The 24,093-nt window shown below is 54.7% G+C and overlaps 3 long non-coding RNA genes across 3 annotated transcripts; 2 read left to right on the top strand and 1 right to left on the bottom strand.

Annotated features, from left to right (window-relative positions):
- Window positions 1-495: 495 nt before the first annotated feature.
- LOC309610180 lies at window positions 496-11,866 on the bottom strand. The gene is made up of 3 exons (XR_014233766.1): window positions 10,158-11,866; window positions 9,828-9,935; window positions 496-8,488 (listed from the first exon to the last, which is right to left on the bottom strand). It is a non-coding gene; the product is annotated as an uncharacterized lncRNA (long non-coding RNA).
- Window positions 8,827-22,366, top strand: LOC309610174. Its single transcript, XR_014233755.1, has 3 exons — window positions 8,827-9,072; window positions 15,589-15,709; window positions 19,846-22,366. It is a non-coding gene; the product is annotated as an uncharacterized lncRNA (long non-coding RNA).
- Window positions 15,720-19,831, top strand: LOC309610182. The gene is made up of 3 exons (XR_014233768.1): window positions 15,720-16,744; window positions 17,082-17,150; window positions 18,064-19,831. It is a non-coding gene; the product is annotated as an uncharacterized lncRNA (long non-coding RNA).
- Window positions 22,367-24,093: the final 1,727 nt, after the last annotated feature.

The raw sequence follows: 24,093 nt of genomic DNA, 5'->3' as shown, positions 1-24,093 counted from the left end.
GGGCTGGTGCAGGGGTGAGGGGTGGCCGATGACTGCAGGGGGGTGCAGGTGGCCACGAGGGGGGAGGAGGGGGCAGAGGGGGCCTCGAACTGAGCTCCTGGAGGGCAGGTCTGCGTGGACCCCGAGTGGGCGGAGGAGAGAAGAGAGAGGAGCCGCCCTTGGGGGTCATCCGGGGCTGGGTGGCCGCTGGCCTCTCTCGAATCCCAGCTCCACCTCCCAGCAGCCATGTCCACCTGAGCCTTGGCTTCAGTGACAATCAAGACGCTGAGTGTTGCTCAGAGAGGACAGATGGGGAAGTCCCTGCTCTGCAGAGGCTCAGCGGGTATGCGTTTCCTTCTCCACTCATCCTTCAGGAAAAACAGGCTGCCACTGGGCAGTGCAGAGGGAATCTGCTAAGTGAGGGGCAGGCCTCCCTGGAGGTGGGGACCCCCCCTCTTTGGCCCCCTGCAGGGAGCACCTGGGGGTGGGGGCGAGGCAAGCAGAGAGGCATGTGTGTGTGTGTGTGTGTGTGTGTGTGTGTGTGTGTAGTGGTCTGGGCCCAGGAGGGGCCTTGAGAGGGCCGGAGAGGGAGAAGGGCTTAGCCAGCAGGGAAGGGAGGGGAGGGGGCTGAGGAGCAACAGGTGAGACCCAGGTGAAGGGGAGCCTTAGACCAGGAGGGTGGATGGCAGCCATCCTGAGGGTAGACCCCTGGGCCTAGAGCTTGTAGCAGAAGCCCCTGGCAGCCCCTGACGGCCAGGCCTCGGGCCCTGCTTCCTCCTGTCCGGACCCCGCCCCAGCCTCACCACAGGGGGGCGGACATGTATGTCACGGTCTCGGCCGATGCTTCTTTCTGCCTGACCCGCCCTAGCTCTGACCTGGGATTTCCTACCATCTCTAGGTCACACCCCTGCCACCCTCTTCAAGGCCTCTGGGCATCTGAACCATCTCAACCACTGCTGACACCCTCAGCCTCCACTCGCCTCTCCAGGGTAGTGGCTCAGAAATGGCCCATTCTGCCCCTTCGGGCAGGTTTCAGCCTCCAGCCCTCCCCTCTGCTCCTGCTCCTCTCAGCACTTGGAGAAAATCATCCCTGGAAACCAAACCCAGCAATGCAAAGTGGGTGTGGGAAGCGGTTCCCCCTCCTCGGAAACAATTTCCAAAGGATTCTGCAAAGCAGAGTTTCCATGGGAACACGTGCTGGTTACACTGGAAACCTCGGTGGGGCTGGGGTCCCCTTCACAGCACATGGAAGGACCTTGGCATGGGGGCCACGGCCAGGCGCAGCCGTTGCATTTTGGCCACCGGGCCTCACTCACCTGAAATCAAGTTACAGGCAAATCTGCCTTTTTTTTCCCCATTCTAATTGAAAGGCTATGCTCCGTTCTAAGGATGCCTCTGGGATTTCCAGGATGGATTTTTATGTAGTTCAATAGTTTTCTTGGCAGAACGCTCAGCCAGGAGAGGCGGGCTGTGGCCTCGGCTCAGCCAGGCTAACAGAGTGCATCCCTCCCGCACGCCAGGGGATGTCATTTGCCCACCTGAGGGGCTTCCCCAGACCTGAATCCAGACTCTAAGAGCTGCGGACAGTGGCAGGAGGCACTGAGACACCTTCCTTCCTAGGTGCCTTCCTTGACCTGCAGTCAGAATTGTGGTCTCTGAGCCTTGATGGCGCGTGGGTCAGGCTAACCGTTACTATTCTCTGCACTTGGTGTTGGCGTGTGTTTTGTATGTGTGTCTCTCCGCAGGGGACACAGGCATGTACTGCAGTAAAACACGTAGACACTACAGCAAAGCGAAATTCTCTTTGATGTTCCTGCCACCTCCCAGCCTCCATGCCAATCCCCTCCCCAGAGGCAACCCTGGGTCATTCGGGCATATTTTCTTCCGGGCTGTTTTTATTGCATCCACATACCTATATGCAAACATAAAATATATAGTGTTTGTGTGGGGTTCTGAAAAGCTTAAATGGAATCATCTGTAGGTGTTATTTGCTCTTGCTTTGTTCATGCAGTCCCACGTGGTGGGGATCTGTCGGTGACAGCACACAGGAACTGCCAGACTCTTTAATTACAGCAAAGGATTCCACAGGACTGATGGATCCTAATTCAATCAGGCCCCTGTTAATGCCCTTTTCAGTTGTTTATGATTTTCTAACCTCACAGAAGGTGCTGCAGGGAACACCCTTGGACGTGTCTGCAAAACTTTCTCTGCAGGAAATGACGAGAAGAAATCGCTGGGGCCCAGGGCGTGGACATTTACTATTTTAACGGACACTGCCAAATCGTCGTTCATGGAGGTTGTACCGGTTTCTGTTGTTCAGACTCTTTATCTGCAAGATCTCATTTACTCCTGAAAACACACTGCGAAGTGGGGGGACTTGTCTCCCCATTTTACCAAAGCAGAGGCTGCGATTCAGGAAAGCTGACTGGCTACAGGTCATGTAGCACAGAAGGGGCAGCGCTGGGCTGGTTCCAACTGTGTGCAGGCAAAGGGCAGCGGGGGGAGGCAGAAAGAGCCATGGAGGGACTCTGTGCCCCCCAAGCTGGGGGGCCCATGAAGGGACAAATTTCCTTAAGAATATTGCTCAGAATTGTGGGGATCCGGGGGTGTCCTCCTGCCCCTTAGTGGTCTATTTCCTTGGGGAAATGAAGGCAGGTCAGTAGGAGTGACAGGGCCAGGCCTGCCCAGCTGCCCACACCCACTGTGGGGCCTGGCCTCAGGCAACCTGGATGTTTGGATCCCAAGCCTCCCCTGGAAATTTCCAGGCACAGCACGCCTGGAGGTGTGAGCTGCTTCTTGGAAGCTTTATAATCTGGGGTAATGCTGCTGTAATTGGCATTGTTTTGCATTTACAATCCTCTCGTTACCTGAAAACCTACTCGCATTGGCTATATCTAGAGAGGGTTTAATTTTACCACTCCGTGGCCGTTGAGAGGCTGAGGAGCACAGGCTTTTTCTCTGTCACCCCCTTACCCGCCCCATCCTGCTTCCCCAGTGAGTGCCACAGGCCCCGGGTGGTCACATTCTGGCACAGCCCTGTACCTGGCTCCCCACCATGGGCCCCGGCTGATCTGGGGACTGCTTTTCTCCCTAGTTCCCCCTTCCTTCCTCCCTCGAGCCCACCCATCTAGTCTCCAACCCCTCCTCTTTCCAGCCCTTCCCAGTTTCTGCCACCAAATTGATCTTCCTATAGCACAGATCTGACCGTGTTACTCCCCTCTCAAAACCCTGCAGTAGTTTTACATTTATGGTCAATTCGTTTCAATAAACAGGCCAAGATAATTCAATGGGGAAAAACAGTCTTTTCAACTAATAGCGCTGGGAGAAACGGACATCCACACGCGAAAGGATGAAGCAGGACCCCTACCTTACAACCTGTACAAAACCTCATAGTGGCGTCCACTGTCCACAGGTTGGAGGCTTGACCCCTCAGCCCTGTATACAGGGCTCTTACAATCCCTTCATTCTTTCAACATTTGTTCAGCTCCGACTATGTGCCAGGCCCTGTGCTGGGGCTGGGATAAGAGACAGACAGTTCTGTCCTCATGGAGTCCATCAGCCTCCTTTCTGACCAGCTCCCACTGGCCCAAAGTCACCCCAAGTCCTGTCCATGCTCCAATCATGGCTGCTGTTCCCCCTGGTGCCAAACTCCCCACCTCTGAACCTGAGCAGGAATTCCTGCTCAAATGCCACCTCCTCCACGAAGCCTTCCCTAAAACTCCCTCCCCCCACCAAGCAGTTTCTTCATCTCTCTGACTGCTCTGACCTCCTTGCATTGAATCAGTTCACACACATCCCCAGGAGGGTCTGAGCTCCCTGAGCATGGCAGATACCTTACTCGTCTCTCTTTCTGCCTGACTCATAGCAGGGACCCAAGAGCCATTTGCTTAAAGAATAAATTCAACTATTCCTTTGCTGGTGATTTAGTGCTGGTTCTTGCTGGAAAAGGGAGAATGATTTTTTCCCCAGATTTCCAGGAAGCGATCCCTAATTAGTAGGTGACCCATTTTACGTATGTGAAAATTGAGAAAGACATGTAGCTGCACCCACACCACCAGGATAGGCAAGGCAATGAAAGTGCAGGTGGTGAAAAGGCAGCCCCCTATCGCCTGATGGGAAGGGGCAAGCTCTGTGCTGGACTGTTGGAAGCCAAGCCCAGGCACATCAGACAGGCCAGCAGCGGCCCCTCGCTTCACCTCCGGGCCGTGGAGGCTGTCAGGGGCTCCGATCAGTCGATGATGCTGATGCGTGCCCGTGGAGCGCACGTCAGGGGCCGTGAGCCCTGTTAGGGTGGTCCTGCTAATTGATCCCAGAAGCCTCTGTCACTGCCAGGGGGATGTCTCAGCCCACTCAGCAATGTCCTGCCTCAGGGGCTTGTAGGCCAGGCCAGACAGCCCTGACCATGCGGGGCCTGGGACCTTCCAAGCAGCCAGCAGAACTGAGCCCAGTGGGGAGTGTGGGGTGGGAACACTGACGAAGCCCTGTGGGTCCTAGTGTCCAGGCTAGGTCACAACCACCCTGAGAGTGGCTGGCTTGGTAAGGAAGGCTCAGGGTGCTCAGGCCCCAGAAATGGCTTCAGAGTTAGTGATCTGAACCGCTTCGCTTGGTTGCCTTCTGTGATAGGCTGAATAATGCCCCCCCCGCAACAAGATGTCCACCTCCTAATTCCTGGAACCTGTGAATATTACCTTATATGGCAAAGACTTTGTACTTGTGATTAAGGATTTTAAAATGGGGAGATTATCCTGGATTATTACAATCACAAGTGTCTTTATAAGAGGGATGCAGAGGGAGATTACAGACAGAAGGCGGAAGGCAATGTGATGATGGAAGGAGAGAAAGAGATTTGAAGATGCTACCTTGCAGGCTTTGAAGCTGGACGTAGAGGCCATAAGCCAAGGAATGCAGCTCTAGAAGCTGGAAAGGGCAACAAAACAGGTTCTCCTCAAAGCCTCTGAAGTGCAATGGCCCTGCAGACACCTTGGTTTCAGCCCGCTGAAACTGATTTTGGATTTCTGGCCTCCAGAACTGTAAGAGGAAAAGTGTATACTGTTTTGAGCCACCAAGCTTGTGGCAATTGGTTATAGAAACCTAGGAGTCGGATACACTTTTCCTCCCGGAAAAGCCAATTCAGCCTCCCAGGCCCGCCCCCCGGTCAGTGGCTCACTCCCACTCTGTGCTCCTTGTGATGCCTCCTCACGGCTCTGACCCTGGAGGTTGCTGCACCCACAGCTTCTTTGCTCACCCCAGCCTTGGCCTCTCCTCTCACTCCCAGCACTGACCTTGCCAGGTTGGCGTCATCTTCCAGTTGCCCAAGGACATGCACCAGCTCTAGGGCATGGCAGAGGAGGAAACTGAGGCTCAGAGAGGGGCAGTGAATGCCTGAGGTCACTTAGCTGGCAAGGGGCAAAGCCGGATTTGAATTTGGGCCTGTCTGATAGCAGAGCTTGTGCTCCCAACAACTCCTCTCCTGGTGGACACTTGGTAAATGTCCCTGAATGAGTGACAAGACAGGCAGACACAGTAACCCCACGAAAAACACATCGTGGGAAGGGCTATGGGATCCACAAGGAGGGTGGTAACTGTGCCTGAGCAAACCAAGGAAGGCTTCCTGGAAGAGGTGCCCTTGAAGGATGAGGGCACTCCAGTAGAGAATATTATGAGCAAAGGTCTGAAGATGGAAGGAGTGAGATGGCAGGAAAGGTGAAGCACTGGGAGGAGCCTGGAGAGATGACACCAGGCCCAGGTCATGAAGGGCCTTGGATACCAGGCTGAGGCTGAGGAGCACACAGAGCTTGGGCAACAGGAGAGCGAAATCCCCTACATCGTTCTTTAGGAGGCAACTCGATTGAGTTGCTCTGGGGAGGGTGGCCTGTTCCATTTGGAGGCTGCTGCCTCCAAAAGCAAAAGCTTTGGGGCTGGGACTGAGACCGAGGAGGTAGAGGTTGGGGCAGGGAAGCAGACTCTAGAGCCACTTTGGAGAGGGGACAACAAGACCTGGTGACCTACTGGCCTCAAGGCATAAGGGTGAAAGGATGTCCATGCCCCCATCCAGTGGACAGAGGCTGGTTTCAGTAAACAGAACCAGATGTACAGGAGTAGAGAGGCAACGTGGGGGGAAATCCAGGTGGCAACCAGGGGGAGGTGTCCCGAAGGCAGCCGAGAGAATGGGTCAGGACTCAGGAGACAGGTTGAGGCTGCAGAGGATGGGGAGAAACTGGGAAGGCTGTGGTGGCCACAGTGGCAGGAGGAATGAGATAATCAGGGAAGGTGTGCTGAGAGGTGACCAGGGCACCCGTGGTGAAAGGCTCTTAAGGAAAGGTCTCTTTCCCTCCTCAGCTGCTGCTGCTGCCCCTGGGTGCCAACCCCAGCACTCATCTGGGTCCGTATGGAATTGGACCTTTCCTGGTGGGCTCCACTTTAGGGAAACCTGATAGCAAATTCCAAACCAATAAGAGCAAATAAATGAGGGGTGATTACTGACAATAGGAGAGGGTACACCACAGGGTGCCTCCAAATAGCATCTCCTCCAGTACGTTTTAAGTGCTTTATAGGTCATTAACTACTTGACAGAGAGAGCCTGACACTTAAAGCAAAGAATTCTGCGCCTCTGCCAGGGAAAATCAATCAGAAATGAAGATAGAGCATCACTGGCATTAAGATGTACAGGGTGGGCAAACGGGATTCGATTTACACATAATTTTAAGGTCCTCTCCATTGTGTAAAGTGAGGCAACGTGTATTTGAGGCCATTTATAAATCCCAAACTGGAGTTTAGAAATATTTAACTTCCCCGCTGCCTTTTTTTTTTTGGTTGTTGTTAATGAAATATTTCAAAGATGGGAAAGTACGGAAGTACGGAGACAGGCTTAAACATCTAAGCCCATCACCTGATTCTGTCAAATAAAACTATAGCTATATAGCTGAGACTGAAGCTTTTAAACATTACTTGTTTTTTTAAAATGTTGTTTGTTTATGCTTCCTGGCTTTTCAAATTCTATCTTCCGGCCCCACCTCTTCAGGGAGACCTGAAGGCTGACCACCCACCCCTGCCTAAGACATCACTCCTTCCTCTGAAATCCGAGAGTAATTACTGCCTCTTTAATTAACTTGGCAATTAATCACCACCTGCTTGTGAAACAGCTTTTATTGTCCTTGTCCATCTTGCATGTGGGATGCGTGTGGGGGTGGGGACCAGGCAGGCAGGGGGAGGAGGGAAGGCAGGCTGGGCTCTCCTCAGGGTTCCAGGCTGAGCAGGGTCTGCTGGAAGGAGAGGCTTGATATCCAGGGGGTCAGCTCCCTCCTGGCTCTGTTTAGGCAGCTGCCATGTACCAGGAACTGAGATGAGCTGGAGAGAAGCCCCAAAAGAGCAGTGGGCAGCTAGGAGGGTAACCTACCCTGTGCAGCTTCAGGGCCCCTGCTCTTCTTGCTGCTCCCCTCTGACCAGAATGGTCTTTCCATATTGGGTCTGGTTGTGGGTTGCATTGTGACCCAAAAAAAGATACGTTGGAACCCTAACCACCAGTACCTGTGAATGTAACCTGATTTGGAAATAGGGTCTTTGCTGATGTAATGACGTTAAGATGAGGTCATACTGGATTAGAGTGGGCCCTAAATCCAATGACTGGCATCCTTATAAGAAGGGCATGTGAAGACAGAGACACAGGGAGAACTCACTGTGCCACCAAGCTGGCTCCTCTGCACACCTGCATCTGACTGCCCAGGATCTCAGCATTTCTTTGGTCGATTAACCCTCCCCCACCCAACTCCAGGAGCAGCTCCTACACCCTCCTCTGTCAGAGGAAGCTCTCTCCCCTATCCCATATCAGAGACCACCCTGCAATCAAAACGACTCTCTTGGGAGGTGGAGGTTCCCAAGAACTGCCCTCCCCCCAGAACAGCATGCCTGCTCAAGTCAGTTTACTTAATGATAACCCCTGGGGCTCCCCCAGGAAAATCCTCCCACATGCCCGCAAACCCTCAGAAGTGGGCAAGGTACACTGGTTTGAGCAGAGTGCTTTTAACTTCTGCTGTGATTGCGGGGAGGGTGGGGGGGAGTGGTCAGAGAGGGAGAGGGCGCTGCAGGCTACCAGGATTTTAACACGAAGGCAGGGCTGTCTCACTCATACTGCCAAACACAGCGCTCGGTGCAGCCTGTTCATTGAAACGATTCACCTTCTAACCCATCTGCTCTAATCCACTCCCTTTTGATAGATGGGAAACTCAGGCCCGGACACTCCACAGGGCATCGCTGTGTAGGGATCTGAGGTCCAGTGATGTAAGCATGTCCCAAGTGACAGCGTTTCTCTGCACCTCAGTCTCCCCATTCTAGAAGGAGAATAGTAATACCACCCTCTAGGGATGTTACCAGCCTTAAAGATAGCTCTAAAAACCTATATGTACATTTTCCATGAATTCAATCAACATCTTTTGAGCACTTCCTGAGTGCCAGGTCCTGGGGATACAGCAGTGAGCGGCACAAACCCGGTGTCCTGACTTCAAGGTGCTACCTATTTCGTAGAAAAAGACAAAGAAACGCATTACCCTCGAGGTAGTTAAGTGTTATGATGAGGTGTACAGAAGCAGTGAGGAAAAGGATACAGATCTCAGGAGGACCCAAAAGAGTAGTGGCGGACACAGGGGGGAAAAAAAGTCAAAGAATGGATGCCGCAACCCCACACCCCCACTGTCTGAACCCCTTCTTTGTCTTAGCCAATCAGGCGCCAGCATCGCCGGCCTGCCGACTAATCAGCAGCCGGAACAGGAGCTCCAGTCGCAGACCAAGGCTTCCCCAGGGAGGGCGGCCGGAGCCCGCGTGCCCCGCCCCTCCCGGCCCCGCCCACTCCCCGCCCACTCCCCGCCTAAGGCCCGCCCCACCACGGTCAGCCGCGCCTGCCCGGAGTTCCCTGGCCGGTGGCCGGCCGCTGGGGCCCAGTATTGTCTTAAGGGCCGAAAAAAGAGGAAAGGGGGGAGGGTGGGGAACTGCCAAGTGACCGGCAGAGGATATATAACATTTTCTTTCACCATCGACAATCTTGCACAATGTATGAAACAGACGGTATCGCCTGGACAGGAGCGTGAGGCCGCGGGCAAGGTAAGCAGCACCCGGCGGGCGTCTCCGGGCGTGGGGGACACCCAGAGAAGATCGGGCACCACCTCCCATGCTGAGCGGCTGTCGCGGGGTCTGTGTCCCGGTCCGCGCTCTGAAGGGTCTCGTGAGCCTTGAGCAGTGTGGACGCGGCCCCAGAGATGAGGCATCTCCGAGGCGGTGTGGACGCGGCCTCTGAGCTGAGACGTGTTCAGTGACTTGGGGGCTGCCGAGGTGGTGTAGACGAGCGCAGGGGAGCGGGCTGAGGCGCCCCCGAAATCCCGAGGTAGTGGAGACTGATCCCTAAGGCTGGGGTTGACGGTCCTCGTAACTCGCGGCGGGTGAGACTGGAGACTCGGACTATAACTGAGGCACCTTCCAGCGACCCGGGGGCAGGTGAGGCTGTGTGGACCCGCGCCGCAGAACCACGAGCAGGTGTACACGCGGGCGGGTGGCACACGCGGAAAGTTTGCTGGAGCGCGCGGCGCGGACGCAGGGTCCGCGCGCCGACGGAGGCGCCGCGCTGGGGCTGGGACCCCGCTCGCCGCCGCTGGCCTCAGCCGCTTCCCCGGGCCAGAGGCGCCCTGGGGGAACCCCAAACCCCAGCCTCAGCTTCTGTAGCTGAGGCGGAAAAGGGAGCTGGGGAGGCAGTAACTGAACTGAGCCCTAGAGGAAAACCAGAGATTGATTTCGAGCCTCTCAGGCAGGTCCACCCAGCACCTGCTCTGTCCCCGCTGAAGCCTGGGGCATCTCCATTTCACCTGTAAGGGGCAGAGCCAGCTTGGTGTCCACGCGCTGGTCATCAGCTGAGGGGACTCCAACTCGGTCTGGTCCAAGCCCGGAGCCCTGCTCCTTCTCTCCTTCCACTTCTGCCTCAGGGAGGAGAAAGGGCGCCAGGATGTTGGGGGGGAGTGCAGATGAAACCTGGGGGTGGGGTGTCAGGAGGCCCTGGATCGGGACCCCTGGATCTGCCTCCCCCTGCCCCTTTGTGTCTCCCGGTGGCCTCACAGCATCAGGCAAGGGAATGAATGGAGGAGGGAAGAAGGAGGTGGGGGGAGAGTATGGGACAGGTGATGCTAGCGCTCACCTACCTCGACCCAGGGGAGCTGTGTCTGGCGCAGATCAAGTGGGGCAGGGTAGCTATGTGACACTCTTCTGTAGGAGAAGACACCCAACCCCAGTCTCTGCCACAGGGGAAAGGCAGAAGGGGGCCCAGAGGCTGGAGGGACACCTACAGGTCCAGGGTGGTTCTCGGGGTGGCTCCACCTCTCTGTGTCTTTTGTCCCCGTTCTTACTCTCACACACCCTCCTAGTCTCTGTGATTCCTCACAGGTTCTTTGCACATGTTATTTATTTTTCTGATCAACAAGTAGTCATCAAACATCGACTGTGTCCCAGGCACAGGCAACTCGGTGGTGAACAAGACAAACCCCGTCTCTGCCCTCACAGGACTTCCAGACCAGTGCAGGGACATAGCTGGTGAACAACAGTCAGGAAAGGAATGGGGACAGGAGGCAACCTTGAGTGGGCATGAGGAAAGGCTTCTCTGCAGAGGTGACAGTGAGTCAGAAGGGTTAATGCCTCATCATCAGTTACCTCCTCCAGGAAGCCTTCCCTGACCTCCCTGACCTGACACTTTCCCTATGCCAGGCTCTCATAGCCCGGGAACCACTCCCTCCGTGGACATTTTTATGTCATTATTGGGTTGATGTTTGTCTCCTCCCTTCAACTGTAAGAGGCATGAGGGCCGGACCTGAATCTCTTCTGGGTAGATGGTAGGCCAAGCGAATAAAGGATGAGTAGAATTTCCCCAGAAAAACAGGAGCTGCTCAGCCAGGTCAGGCATCCTGACAGCAGAAATTTTTCTTTCCCCGTCCCTGGCCTGAGTCCTGGGCTCCACACCCCATTTTCTGTTCAGAGATACAAAGTAAAAGAAAGCAGCAGGCCCGATGAGGAAGAGAGCAGGGAAAGGCCTGGCACAGATGGCCCACTGGAGTGCCGAGCCTGTCCCTCGGGAAGGGAAGAGACCCTTCTGGGGGGAGGCCTGGGGACAGGTGACTGTCCTGTTCTCTGAGTTCAGATCAGCCTACTCCTCACTTTTCTGTCCCAGCTCTGGGAGGCTTGGTTTCCTTCAAATGCCGCTCTGGGAGAAGGTGGTGGCCAGCAGGGTCCCCAGGATGGCCAGGGTACAGGGCCACAGTAACTCCCCTCCTCCCCCCACATCTTGGACAGACAGGACTCAGGGCAGTGCCTCTCTGACCCAGAGTCAGGCCTCTGGGCCACAAATAGCAGCGCAGGTGATCTGCAGTTCATTTAAACTCCTGGCTGGAAAGTAGGAATCAGGCTTAGAGGGGCAACTCTTATTTTCATTTTTCATAGTTTTATACTCAGTGAATTTCTCCCTCCCCTGGTTCTGACAGACCTGTGCGCCTGGCAGCTTTCCTGTGGCAGATTATGCTCTCACAGATGCCTGACAAAGCTTTTAGTGCCCCCCCATCCTCCCCACTTCAGGGGATTGAGCGGCCTCCACGCACAGCTAGAGAGTGTCTGCATGCTTTATTCAGGCTCTGGCAGGGACGGAATAAAAACGGCCTCCCCACCCAGCCCCCCAGCCAGCCCTCCTGACTGGAATTGCTTTAAAAAATTAACTTGCAGATATGGAGATATAGGTATATGTATAGCTGATTCACTATGTTATAAAGCAGAAACTAACACACCATTGTAAAGCAATTATACTCCAATAAAGATGTTAAAAAATAAAAATAAAAATAAATTAATTTGCAATGATTCACTCCCTTTTGTTCTAGGGGGATCACCAGCATTTTAAAGATGTATTTAAATCAGATTCACTGCTCCCAGTTAAACCTTAACTGCCTCCCCCCACCCAGCAGAAAGAGCACTGGATTTGGAGTCGGGCAGCGACTCAGCGGTTCACGCCAAGTTCTGCTAATGATGAGCTGTGTGACCTTGGGCAAATTACTTAACCTCTCTGCGCCTCCATTGGCTCCTCTGGAAACTGAGGTTAATGATAATCCTTCCCTCCCAGGGTGTTGTGAGGATTAAATTAGATAACGTTCAGGGAAGAGCCATGCAATGCCACGCCTGTGTTTTCTGTTCCCCAGTACTGGCTGTCCCTCTAATTAGCCTGGTGACCTTGGGTGGGCCACTCAGCCACTCTCGGCCCTCAATTTCTGCATCTGAAAAGCACAGGGGTTGTTCTAGGATATGATGCCACTGAGCCCCCCACCTCCAGCCCTGAGCCCCCCCTCACCTCCTCCTGCCCTCTGCCAGACACCTTCCCTTGGCCACCCCTTTCCTCGTTATCCAAGCACTCATCTCTAATTGGAGGTGGTCCCCCTCCTCAGCTGCCTCTCCTCCTGGCTCCCTGTGAAGTCTGCAGGGTTGGGCCCCAGGGGCCTGCCGTTCTTGGCTCATTTTCAGGAGCAATTAGCCACAGGCCTTGGAGGTGGCCTCAGTGGGCGTGTGGCCAGGCCACTGGAAGCCAGGACTCTGCTCCATCTGTGGCCTGCGGCGCTCCCACAGGCCCGGGGGTCCCCATTGCCAGTGGTGGGGAGGCAGATTCCCAGGCAAAGCCATTTCCATTTCTGTACTTTATGACTCCTTGAAGCCCCGAGTCTGAGTGTAAATTAGTTCTACCCTGTGCTTTTGTTGGCAACTGTCTGTTCCTTGGAAGCGAGGGGCTTTGTCAGGAAGAACAAAGCTGTTTGGTGTTTTTCTGATTTGGGGGAAGCGTGCTCCTGTGGGAGGGCTCATCGCTTCTCAGTGTCAGTTCCGAGTCCTTGGTTCTCAGACTCGCTGGTTTTGTTTTGGGTTTTTAACTCCTATGGCTTAAGAGTCACATATGTTTGTGTGTGTGTTGGCTGAGGGATTTTTTTTTCCCTCCTTTTTGGCTTGCATAGTGTATTCCGTGGAAGCTAATTCCAGGGACTGAACTTTTCAAATCACTGCTTCAACAGCTTTTAAAAATCTGGACGTAGTTACTCCTGTCATCCATGTGTAAAGATTTAGAAAAAATTCCCAACCCGAGGGTGGGCAACCTCAAGGATGTACAGCTCCTGGCAGCCCGCGCTCGCTGGAGACCTGAGGTCAAAGCCGAAATGTCGAGCTCCTCTTGGGACGCGAGGGGGCGGGAGGAGCGTGGTCTGCTCGGTGCCAGACATCTGGATATTTAGAAAACATCTGGGTGGCTGGATTTTTCAGGTTTCTGCCTGACATTTAATATCACAAACATTGAGCCTGCCTCCCGTCCCCCGCCTCCCAAACACACCCAGCCCCTTCCCTCCCCTTCCTGATGGGTAAGAAACATCCATTCTTTCCAATTCCCCAGCGTTTCCCCCCTACCGGAAATCTGATGGGCTTATGACATCATGGCTGGCTGCTGAGCGATGAAGTGGATGCCACAAAGAAATCCGACATATCAGATGGATTCTGAAATCAGTTTCCCTCTGGCTGTAGTAACAGGCGTGAAGTCAGGAGAATATGAGCTTTGTTTAAAAAACAAAAAATAAAACTAGGACCTGACCTGTATTAAATACAATATTTTAAAGCAGACAGACCTTTTGGACATCATCCTATTTTAATAGAAAATGCTGGTTTTTATGAAACGAAAGCGGCTAATAAATCAGACCTCAAGCTGCATGTGAACATTCCATTTCTGTTGAGTTTTGTGTGTCCTTATTCACTAATAAAGGAGGAACTGGGAATGGTTTCTCTCCCTTCGTTATTCAAATGGGATAGCTTTTTTTTTTTTTTTTTGAGCCAATAAAATTCATTGGGTAAATTGCTGGTTTATGTTTTTCTAGGAATCCATTTTTATGGAGTGACCTTGGACCTGACCTGGTCTGCAAACATTGTATTTCCCTCTGCTGGTTTTTCTGGCTGTGAAACTGCTAAGAGGATGCAGTTAAGCCTGATTTTCAGTCTCCTCTCTGCAGGGCAGGGCCGGGACCTGGTGAGCCAGGTCGGTTCTTGGGATGAAAACCACTTTGAAAGGATAAAGGAGGAGAACAGACAGTGAAGGGGCCTGCGATACGAGCCCCCGGGCAGCCTGGGAGGACGGATCCACTGTCTTCCCCATCCTCCCAAAGGGGAGCGAGGACCTCAGAAACAGCTCCAGGCTGAGGGCGCTCACCCCTGATGCAGGCTCAGGTTAGAGGAAGCTCTGGGTTCCAGGTGGTGTGCCTGCCAGGTCCCTAGTGCAGGCATGTGGAGTCTAAGAGACCGGGATTGGAGTCCTAGCTCCTCCGTGGACAAGCTGTGGGGCCCTTCACCTTGCAGCCTCTGCCCCTGGGAGTGGGCATAACGACACCACCTTGCTTGCTGGGAGAAGCTTAGTGCTGGATGCTCCACACGATGCCCGGCCACTTCAGAGGGCTCTGGGGTCTGTCTCAGAGCCGGGAGCGGCTGGGGGAGATTCTGGAGCTGAGTCCACTGCCTCGGTTTGTTTGTGTCCCGGCTCTGCCAGCCACCATCTGCGTGACCACATTGATCTGTGTGACGTTCTCTGTGCCTTGGTTTCCTCATTCGTCAAACCATAATAATAATCGGACAAACTTCATACACGGGGCAGCTGAGAGAACTAACGTAGTAAGCGCTCACCAAGCGTTAGCTCTTACGTGAGACGTGCCCCTGAGCCCAGCAGGTGGGTTGCTGGGTAGGACTGTTGGGCCTGGGATGGGAGGGGGTGTGTCAAGCTGAGCACAGGTAGAGGATAATCGAGGACTGAATAGAGCACCCCTCCTCTCTCTGCACAGAACATTCCGTGGCTCCCCATTGCCCAAAGGGAATAAAGTTCCCCTCCTTAACTGGGCCCCAGGTACCTCACACTTGGACCTCATGCACTGTTCTCTCCCCTCATTTCTCTCTCGTCCTCCCAGCTGGAGCACACCGCCTTCTCTGGACTCAGTACTAATGGGTAGGTCACATTTTCGAGAACCTGCCATCAGGTTGGATCAAATGGATTAACTCATTTGATCCTCACACCAACCCATGCAGGGGATATGGTTATCATTCCTATTTTAGAGACAAAGACGAGACTTCAGGGGTTAAGTATTTTGCCTCAGGTACCAGAGCCTGGATTGGAGCCAGGGGTTGGGCTCCTGCACCATCCACTTAATCCCAGCCCCACTGGCTCCATTGGGCCTTCCTGCTCCTGTTTCCCACCTCATCCCTAAAGCCAGAGCACCTGCCTTTTCAGAATGCCCTCCCCATCTCTGTCTGCCAAGATTCTTATGCCACTTTGGCCAAGAGGCCTTCCCAGACCACCCTCCAAGTCATGTCATCCAAGGAATGCTGGCGGGGCCCATTGTGCCCCCCTCAGGATGCGGCTCTCCGTGGTTGGCCCTCGGGACCCTGGTCCACCTTACCTACAGGTCAGGAGCTGTGCTGTGGCCAGCTTTGTGTCCCTCACAAGGCACTCACTGACGACCTACTATGTGCAACACGTGGGGACGCATACGGCAGGTGCCCACACCCAGCCTGGTCTTCTCTCCCAAACTCCAGGCCTGTCCAACCGATGCCTTTTGCCTGCCACAGCTCCATTTGGATGGCCAGGGGGCAGCTTCACCTCAGCAATCATAAACCGAGCTCTTGAAATTCATCTCCACAACCTTCCCCATCTCAGGTAACGGCACCTTCATTTTCCACTCAGTTCCTCGGGCCAAAAAACCTTGGGATCATCTTTGACTCCTGTCTCTCTCTCTCTTTCATAATCTCAAGCTCTCTTTCTCTCCACCCCACCCTCACCCCCCATTCACCATCAGCAAATACCATTGGTTCTACTTTCAAAGTATACCAGCAGTTTGACCCCTTCTCCACCTGAACTGCCCACCTGTATGAGTGCAGCAGCCTCCTCATGGTTCTCCTGCTTCCCCCTCGGCCCCCTGGAATTCATTCTCTACGCAGCAGCCAGAGTGACCCTGTTAGAACTTAGGCCAGATCCTGCACTTCTCTGCCCAAAACCCAGCAATGGCTCCCAGCTCATTCAGGGTCAAAGCAGAGTCCTGCCTGGGGCCCCCGCTTGCTCCCTCTCTGCCCTCAGCTCCTGCCACCCCCCATCTTGCTCACTGACCTCCATCATACCATGTGTATTCCCACCTCAGGGCCTTTGCACTTGCTGTTCCTTCTCCCCAGTATCTACTTCCTTCTGGTATTTACATTGATCAAATGTCACCTGCTCAGAGAGACTTTCCCTTACCTCCCTGCCCCATCCTTTCCCCACTGTGGTGTTCTTTCCCTGCTCTGTTGCTCCTCAGCAACTATTCCCACTTGACCTTATGTTATACATGTATGTGTCTGTTACTAGAACGTAACCTGCACTAGGGCAGAGCCCCGCCTGTCTTCTCACTGCTGTATCCCTGATGCTCAATAAACATTTGTTGAATGAAAAGCTAGATGGATGGATTCCATGAAGGGACAGCAAGTACTAAACACCTGGTCTGTATCAGGTTCTGTGCTGGGTGCTGAGGCAACACATGTGAACAAGACCTCCTGTCCCACCCACAGAACCCTAGTCTGAGGAGGGAGACAGACGCCAAGCAAGAAATCACGAAGCAGGTGGAATGGGGTGGTGTCCGGGAATGAGCTCAGAGGAGGAATTGGTCCAGCCCGTCCAAGGGAGCTTCCTGAAGGAGGGGGCATACGCAGGGCGACCTGGAAGGTGAATAGGAATTGGGCAGGGAGGAGGGTCAGGCAGACAGGTGGGCAGTGTGCTCCAGGGGCTGAGGACCGGCCTGGTGGGCAGGTAACCTCATATTAAAGTCAATAGGGGTTAGGTGGGTGGAGAGAAGGGCAAGTTTTCCAGGTTGGGGTCACCATGTGGGGAAAGGCCCCGAGGCGGGAATGAGTGTGGGCAGCGTGGCTGGCGGGGATGGACTGAGGAAGGTCTTAAGTGCTGCCTGGAGAGGCGTTAGGAGGAGCGGCAGAGCCTGGGCTGGAATCCTGGCTCTTCCCCTCCAACGGTGTGATCCTGGATGCATCACTTCTCTTTTCTGCAGCTCAGTTTTCCCATCAGTGGACTCCTGACTATGTGCCTTTTCTGCTGCATGTCCTGCCTCACAGAGAGGGTGAGACTTAAACCTGGAGGGAGGGATCCAGGGTAGAGAGGAGAATGCCAGGAAGAGCATAGTGAGCAGGGGGAACAGAATATGCGAAGACATGGGGCCTTTCTTCTGGATGTGTTTCTCCAGTCGCTCCCTCGGGGAGCAGCGAGGCAGAGAAGACAATGAAAGGGGCAGCCTGCCTGTCCCCAACGGGGGCCAGCCCTGGAGCATGCCTGGTTCTCCACTTGAGGGGCCACCCAACTTTGGCCTCACACTCGGCTGAGCACCACAGCCCTGAGGCAGGCCCTCGAAGCTGGGGGAGCCAAGGCTCAGAGCAGAGGTGACTGGCAGCCACGTTACCACATGGCTGGTAAGTGGCAGACAAGGGACTTGAATCCAGACCTACCTGGCCCCACTCCCTGCTGTCCTTTCGCAAGACTGAGCCACAACCTGTGGGTGGGCCAGGTCTCGGGGAACCAGGATCGCACAGGTGAGAACCTGCTCATGCCAGGCTCTGAGACTGAGTCCCATGCCCCCACCGCAGGGCTGCCCTGATCAAGGCCACTTCCTCCTTTGGGGGAGGTGAGTCAGGCCTCTGGAAACCCTCTAAGCCTCTCCCCTTGGCTGGAACTTCTCTGAAGACTCTGGAAGCTCCTGGAATATTCCAGGATTATTGACTCCCTGGAGCCTCCCAACCACCCCTCGAACAGGGGCTGTTTTTATCCCCATTTGACAGGTCGGGAAACTGAGGCTCGGAGAGGAGCAGTTACCCAGGGAAGGCACATAGGTTAAATGGGGAGGTCCTGCTGGGTTCATTCTCTGAGGCTGCTTTAGGGACAGAGGGCCTAGCTCCATGTACAGCTGAGAGTTGGTGCTGGGGCCTAAAGCGGGAGTTTCACGGGGCTAATTTCAGCCTACACTGAGAACTTTCTTCCAGGTATGCCCAAGATGGACACTTTGCAGAAGTTTCAACAACCTCTGCAAGTGGAGGGAGGGGAGATTAAAGTCATGTTGGATTGAGCAGTCCAAGTTTCTTTGACCTCTCCAAGCTTCAGTTTCCTTATCTGTGAAATGGGGATATTAATACCTAGCTGTCAGAGGCATTAGGAGTCAAGGAGCCCACAAAAGGTGCCCAGTAAGTGCCACTGTCCCCTCCTGGGGCTCCCAAGCTTCCCCTATAACAGCCAAGCTTAGAGGGTAGAGTGGCAAAGGGGCCACCTCCAACAGCCCTGTCCCTGTGGAGCAGCCCCGCAGACCCCGCTGCTTCCCTGACATGGGGAGCTGCAGGGGTAGGTCAGGCTAGGGGTCCCAGACAACTGCCTCCTGGTCTCATGTGTCAGCTGGGCCATGGGGTACCTCGAGTAACGGGAAGGCCCCACAATGACTTCTTTCTTTTTTTTTTCTTTTTCACTGCACCGCGCAGCTTAGTTCCCCGGACAGGGATCGAACCTGGGCCCCCTGCAGTGGAAGCGTGGAGTCCTAACCACTGGACTGCCAGGGAAGTCCCCCCTCTACAATGACTTTTTGAAAAGCACAGCTTTGAGGGCAGACACAGGCCTCTTGCCACCACTGACACTGGCGTCCAGGAGGCAGGGCTCACATCTCATCTTCGTAATAGCCTCACTGCTCTAAATCACAGCCCCACCCAGGCTTCGCCCAGAGCCTCCCTGCCCTCCAGAGCTTCCTGCCTCCCTGGTTAGGAAATGGCTCAATGCCAGGACCCAGAGAGCTGGCGAAATCTCACTCCAATGGGCTCTGTCACGGTGCTCCAGGCAGTTGGTATTTATAGAGCACCTACTCTGTGCTAGAGACTTTCCTTACCTTTGCTCAAGTAATTCTTGAGGTGGGCCTACCATCTCACGTCACAGGAGAGAAAGCCAAGGCTCAGGGAGAAGCAGCGTCTGGGCTGAACAACATCAGAGCTGGGCTTCTATCCCCAGGGGTGAGCGTCCTTTGCATCCTGCGTCCCCCGGGCAGGGCAGTGGAAGGAGCACTGGCTTTGCAGCCCTGGAGCACGGTGGGTGGTGGTGGGGACTCTGGGCTTTGCAGGAGGACAGATCCAGGCCCAGTCCTGACTCTGCCCTCGTGTTTTTGCACATTCTGTTCCCTCTGCTCACTATGCTTTTCCTGGAAGACTCCTCTCTACCCTGGGTCTCTCTTGGCTTAAGTCTCACCCTTTCTGTGAAGCAAGGCAGTGTAGCCAGGGATCCACAGGCTTGTTTTCAAATCCTGCCCCCACCGAACTTGGAAGGGAGAAGAATAAGGGACACAGCATGCAAACAGGGAACAGCATGGGCAGAGGCAAGAGGTTGTGAGTAGGCCCTTGAGAGCCGCATCAGCTGGGAGGGTGGAGCCAGGCAGAAGGGAGGAGGCCTGGGTTGGGTTGCCCTGTCACCATTCTGGGCCTTTGCCCAGGCTGTCTTCCCTGCCCGGCCTACCCTTCCCCTTCTCCTGTCCAAGCCGTCATGCCTCTAAGTCCCTGGGCAGTGGAGTTCCCTGTCCGTCTCTTCCTGAGCCACCCCTCTCCACATCCTCCTTCCCCGGTGTTCCCACAGCCCCAAGTGCCGCCTTGATGTGAGCAGTCAGTGTCTCAGGTCACGCAGGTTTGTGTCCTGCCTGTGCGTGGTAGCAAGGTCCTTGACTCAAATCTTGGCTCTGCCCCTCGCCCACTGGGTGACCAGGGACAAGCTACTTCACTTCTCTGTTTTTTCCTCTGTAGGATGACAGCAGCTGCCCCCAACTCACAGGGTTCTCTAGGGGATTAAATGAGGTTGTGCTTATAAAGCAGCAAACCACACCGCCTCCGAAAGTCAGCCAGCTGGGACATACACGTTCATGCACATCATTATTAGTATTTGTGAGTCTCTTGAGGGTAAGGCCTTGTGTCTGGTGTCCTGCTCACTGCAAGGCAGAAGCGGGGGGCTTGGCGATCGCTTCCAGAACAAATGGGCAGCCTGTTCTCCTGTGCAAATGTGAGCTCTAATAAAACTACCAGTAACCTAAATAGTTATCGTGTATTGAATGCCTACATCATCTTGTTTAATCCTGACTAACCTTCAAGGTGGGAATTGTTAGACCCAATTGGCAGATAATATAATTGAGGCTTAGAGAGCTTAGGCCTGAAACGCAGAGAATGAGCAGGTGAGTTGGGTTTCGCACCTGTGTCTGGCTGTGTGTTGGTTAGGACTCTGTCCTATTATGCCCTTTGCTGCATAGTCCAGACGCCTCCTTCTCCCTCCTGGGTGCCCTTCCCCATCGCCAGGCCACCCCTTGGAGTCACTGGGGTGAGGGGATGTAGACTTCGGGACCCATGGTGATCTGTCTGTTCGTGAGTCCTGTGCCCTGTGGCACACGCACACACATGTGCATGCAGTGCACATACATGCGCACACATACACTTGACCTCCGCGGCCAACAAGCTCCCCTCACCGGTCTCCAGAGCCACGTCTCCGCCACGTCTCTGCAACCGCAACGGTGTGAAGTCTGTGTGAAACATTTGAGTCGAGCTGTCACTGCTGATCGATTTGTTGGCCTCAGTCCCCAAGCTGATTTCACTGGAGTTCCCGTTGGCTCATCGTGCATGGGCCCCACCGCCCGCAAGGGAGGAGCCAGCACCCTCCATCCAGTCCCGTCCAGCCCAGCACCAGGGAAGCCCGGGCCCTTGCTGGGGGCCCTGGGCAGATCACATGACCTCTCTGAGCTCCAGTTTCCTCATTTGTTCAGTGGACCCCATCCACTCTGTCTACCAGGTCAGGCTGGATTTGTGGCTCAAGTCGGACAATGAACGTGGAGGATTAAAGGGGGAAGAACAGGAGAATGTAAAGTGGTGGCTGGGGGTGGTATTCAGGGGAGTCCCAGCTCCTGGGGTCCACCTGGGCCCGCTGGGGAAGGTGCTGCATAAACCGTAAGTGGTTCTGAACCAAGTGGGGCGTGGGCCAGCCCTGGATCATCTTCCCTTGAACTCAGCTCTGGGAGCCACCGGTACCTGCACCCATCCCAGCAGCCTCTGAGAGGGTGTGGGCAACCCTCAGGCAGGGGAGGGGCTTTGTGACTCTTCAAAGTGGCCGCATGGTGGGCCAGAGTTGCCAGTGGCCAGGGGATAAGGGCAGTGATGGGGCTGGGAGGGCCTGCATGGGCGCTGAGCCTAGCGCAGGCCAGCTCAGGGAGGAGAAAGCCTGGACCCTGGAGAGGTTCACTCATTCCTTCCTTCATTCTGCACGTGTTTGTTGAGCACCTCATTTGTGCCATGCAGACCCCATGCTCAGTGTTGGGTACAGGGCAGTGGACAAGACCCCTGCCCTCATGGAGATCACTTTCTGATGGAGGAACACAGACAAAAAAAAAATAATAAGGAAGTAAAATATATTGTGGTCCAGAGTGATAAGTGCTAAGAAGAAAAATAAAACAGTGAAGGGAAACAAGGGGTGGATGGTTTTTTTTCTTTCATTTATAAATAAGGTGTCCAAGGAAGGTCTAATTGAGAAAGTGACATTTGAGCAAAGACGGCAAGGAGGTGAGGGGCTGAGTCAGATGGATCTCTGGGGGAAGAGTATTCCAGCCAGAGGGATCAGCCAGGGCGACGGCCTGGAGCGGGGAGCGTGCCTGACACGGTCAAGGAATAGCAAGGAGGCCCGCATGGCTGGAGGGGAGTGAGGGAGGGGGAGGCAGTAGCAGATGAGCTCAGAGAGGAAATGGGGGCCAGATGGTGAGGCCTCCTGGACTCACCATTTAAAAGGATCCCTCTGGCTGCTGAGTGGAGAAGAAACTGGGGGAGGGGCAAGGGCAGCACCAGGGAGACGGATAGGAGGCTGCTGAAAATAATCTAACAGGATTTGCTGATGGATTGGATGTGGGAGAGAGAGAGAGAGAGAGACAGGGAACGCATGAGCAAGCAGAGGTGTCAAGGATGGCTCCAGAGAGTTCTGGTCAAACTGCTGGAAAGGCTGGCTGAGCCTAGAGGCTCAGCAGAGACCCTGAGGGAGGCCAGGGATGCTGTGAAGGGTGGGGGCTGGCTGAGCCCCAAACAAGCAGATGCCATGGCCAAGAGGGCTCTCCAGCTTGGCAGCCCCTGGTGGATTAGAAAGCTGGGGCTTTCTGTGCCCACGGGGGCTACACGGGCCCCAGCCCAACCCCGGGAAGGGTCACCCTCTCTGTGCTCTGGACTGGGGGCTGGGCTTAAAGTGGTCCATGGCCGATATGAACCCTCTCCACACATCCTTCCTACCCATCCACTCATCCATCCACTTACCCACCCACCCTCCTCCCACCCATCCAGCCCCACCTCAGCACCCCAACTACCCGGGTGCTGTCCCAGACACTGGGCCTGTGTCCATGAACTCAGCAGACAAATCTCTGCTCTCGTGGACGGACATCTCGTGTCCAGGCCTGAAGCAACTTCTCCACGGGGCAGAATAAGACCAAAGGATAGTCTTGCTTCTTTCCAGTTTAAGGTCACTCAACAAGTTTGTGACTACATGTGATCTCATTGTTGAACATTTCTAAGTCATTTCAAACTAAGTCTCCATCACTAAAAATCTTTGGTCAGGTCATGTCACCTGGTTTGGGTTCCAGGGAAGACTGGCAGAATTGAGGGCTCCATGCTGCCAAGACTCAGGGAGGCAGGGATGGGGGGGGGGTCCCGAGGAGGTGGTCTTTATACCCGGACACAGAGGGGGAGAGAGCGTTTGGGGTGGAAGCATGGCATACCCAAAGGCACAGGGTGCATGAGGGTGGGGGGATTCTGCAAAGCCAGGTGGGCTGACCACGGAGGGTCTCATAGGCCCTGATGGATCATCTGGCCTTTGTTCTGAGGGCAGTGGGAAGCCTTTGAACGTTTCTGAGCTGGGGGAATGACCCACCCTGTGGCGGCACCACGGAGGATGATTGAGAAAAGGCAAATTGTTTTGAGACGGTAGACCAGTGAGGAGGCTGTGGCCTTGATCAGTAGGGATGCTGAGACCTGACCCAGGAGAATGAGGGGTCAAGGGGGATGGATATGGGATCGGGGGTAACTGTATAGATCTGGTAAGTGGGGTGGGGGCACCACTTGCTGAGGTCCCACAATTGGCCACTTCGGATAACCTCACACCAGACGTGGTCCTACTGCAGTGTACCCACCTTGGAAATGTCCCTATCCACACCTGGCCCTCTGCACCACCAGTACTTGGCGCCATCCTGGACCCCCTCTCCCCTACATTGGTGCCATCTCCAAGTCACTTTGATTTTGGCTCCCAAATTCTTCCCAGTGTATCCCTCCCCTGTGCCTGTGCAGTCGCAGGCTGGGCCCTGCTTCTCCAGGCTTGGACCAAGGCCATGGCCTCCTCCTGGCCTTATGCCTCCAACCTCGTACTGCTGCCCCATCCCCTGCAGAATAGCCAAAGAGATCTTTCTTGAACCTGAGTCTGGCGTGCCACCCTCCTCATTCTCATGGTGTCCCATTGCCCTGAGGAAAGCCCACTCAGCACAGGCCCTCCTCGGCCTGCCTGCTCCCTTCTGCAGCCCATGCTTCCCAACATGTTCAGCCTCAGACTGAACTTCTTGTTCCTGCTTTACTCGTTTGGCTAAGGTTTATTGTGCACGTACTCGGTGCTGGCACCACGCTTGCATCGAAGGTTGGGAACTGTGTGAGGGTAGAGAGACTCCGTCACGGGGTCTGGGAACAGGTAAGGCCTTTCTAAGGACCAGACATCTGAGCTGAGATCCAGAGGATGAGCAGGAGGTGGTGAGGGGGAGAGTGTTTCAGGAAGAAGGAATAGCTAGAGAAAAAGGCCTGAGGCAGACACCAGTGGGACTCATTGCAGGGTTCTGTGCACATAGCAAGGCCTCCTCTACCTGGTACCCCACCTTTGTCCAAAGTTGGCAGCTTGGGAGCAGCAGGGGCCAAGCCTGGGCAGGTGACAGGGCCAACTCCTGGGGGCCTGTGGGGTAGACTGAGGTATGGGACCTTTTCTCATTTAAAAATTAGCTT

The sequence above is a fragment of the Balaenoptera borealis genome (assembly GCF_965194805.1).
Source record: "Balaenoptera borealis genome assembly, chromosome: 13".
NCBI classification, from domain to species: domain Eukaryota; kingdom Metazoa; phylum Chordata; class Mammalia; order Artiodactyla; family Balaenopteridae; genus Balaenoptera; species Balaenoptera borealis.
This window is presented reverse-complemented; position numbering and strand designations above follow the sequence as displayed.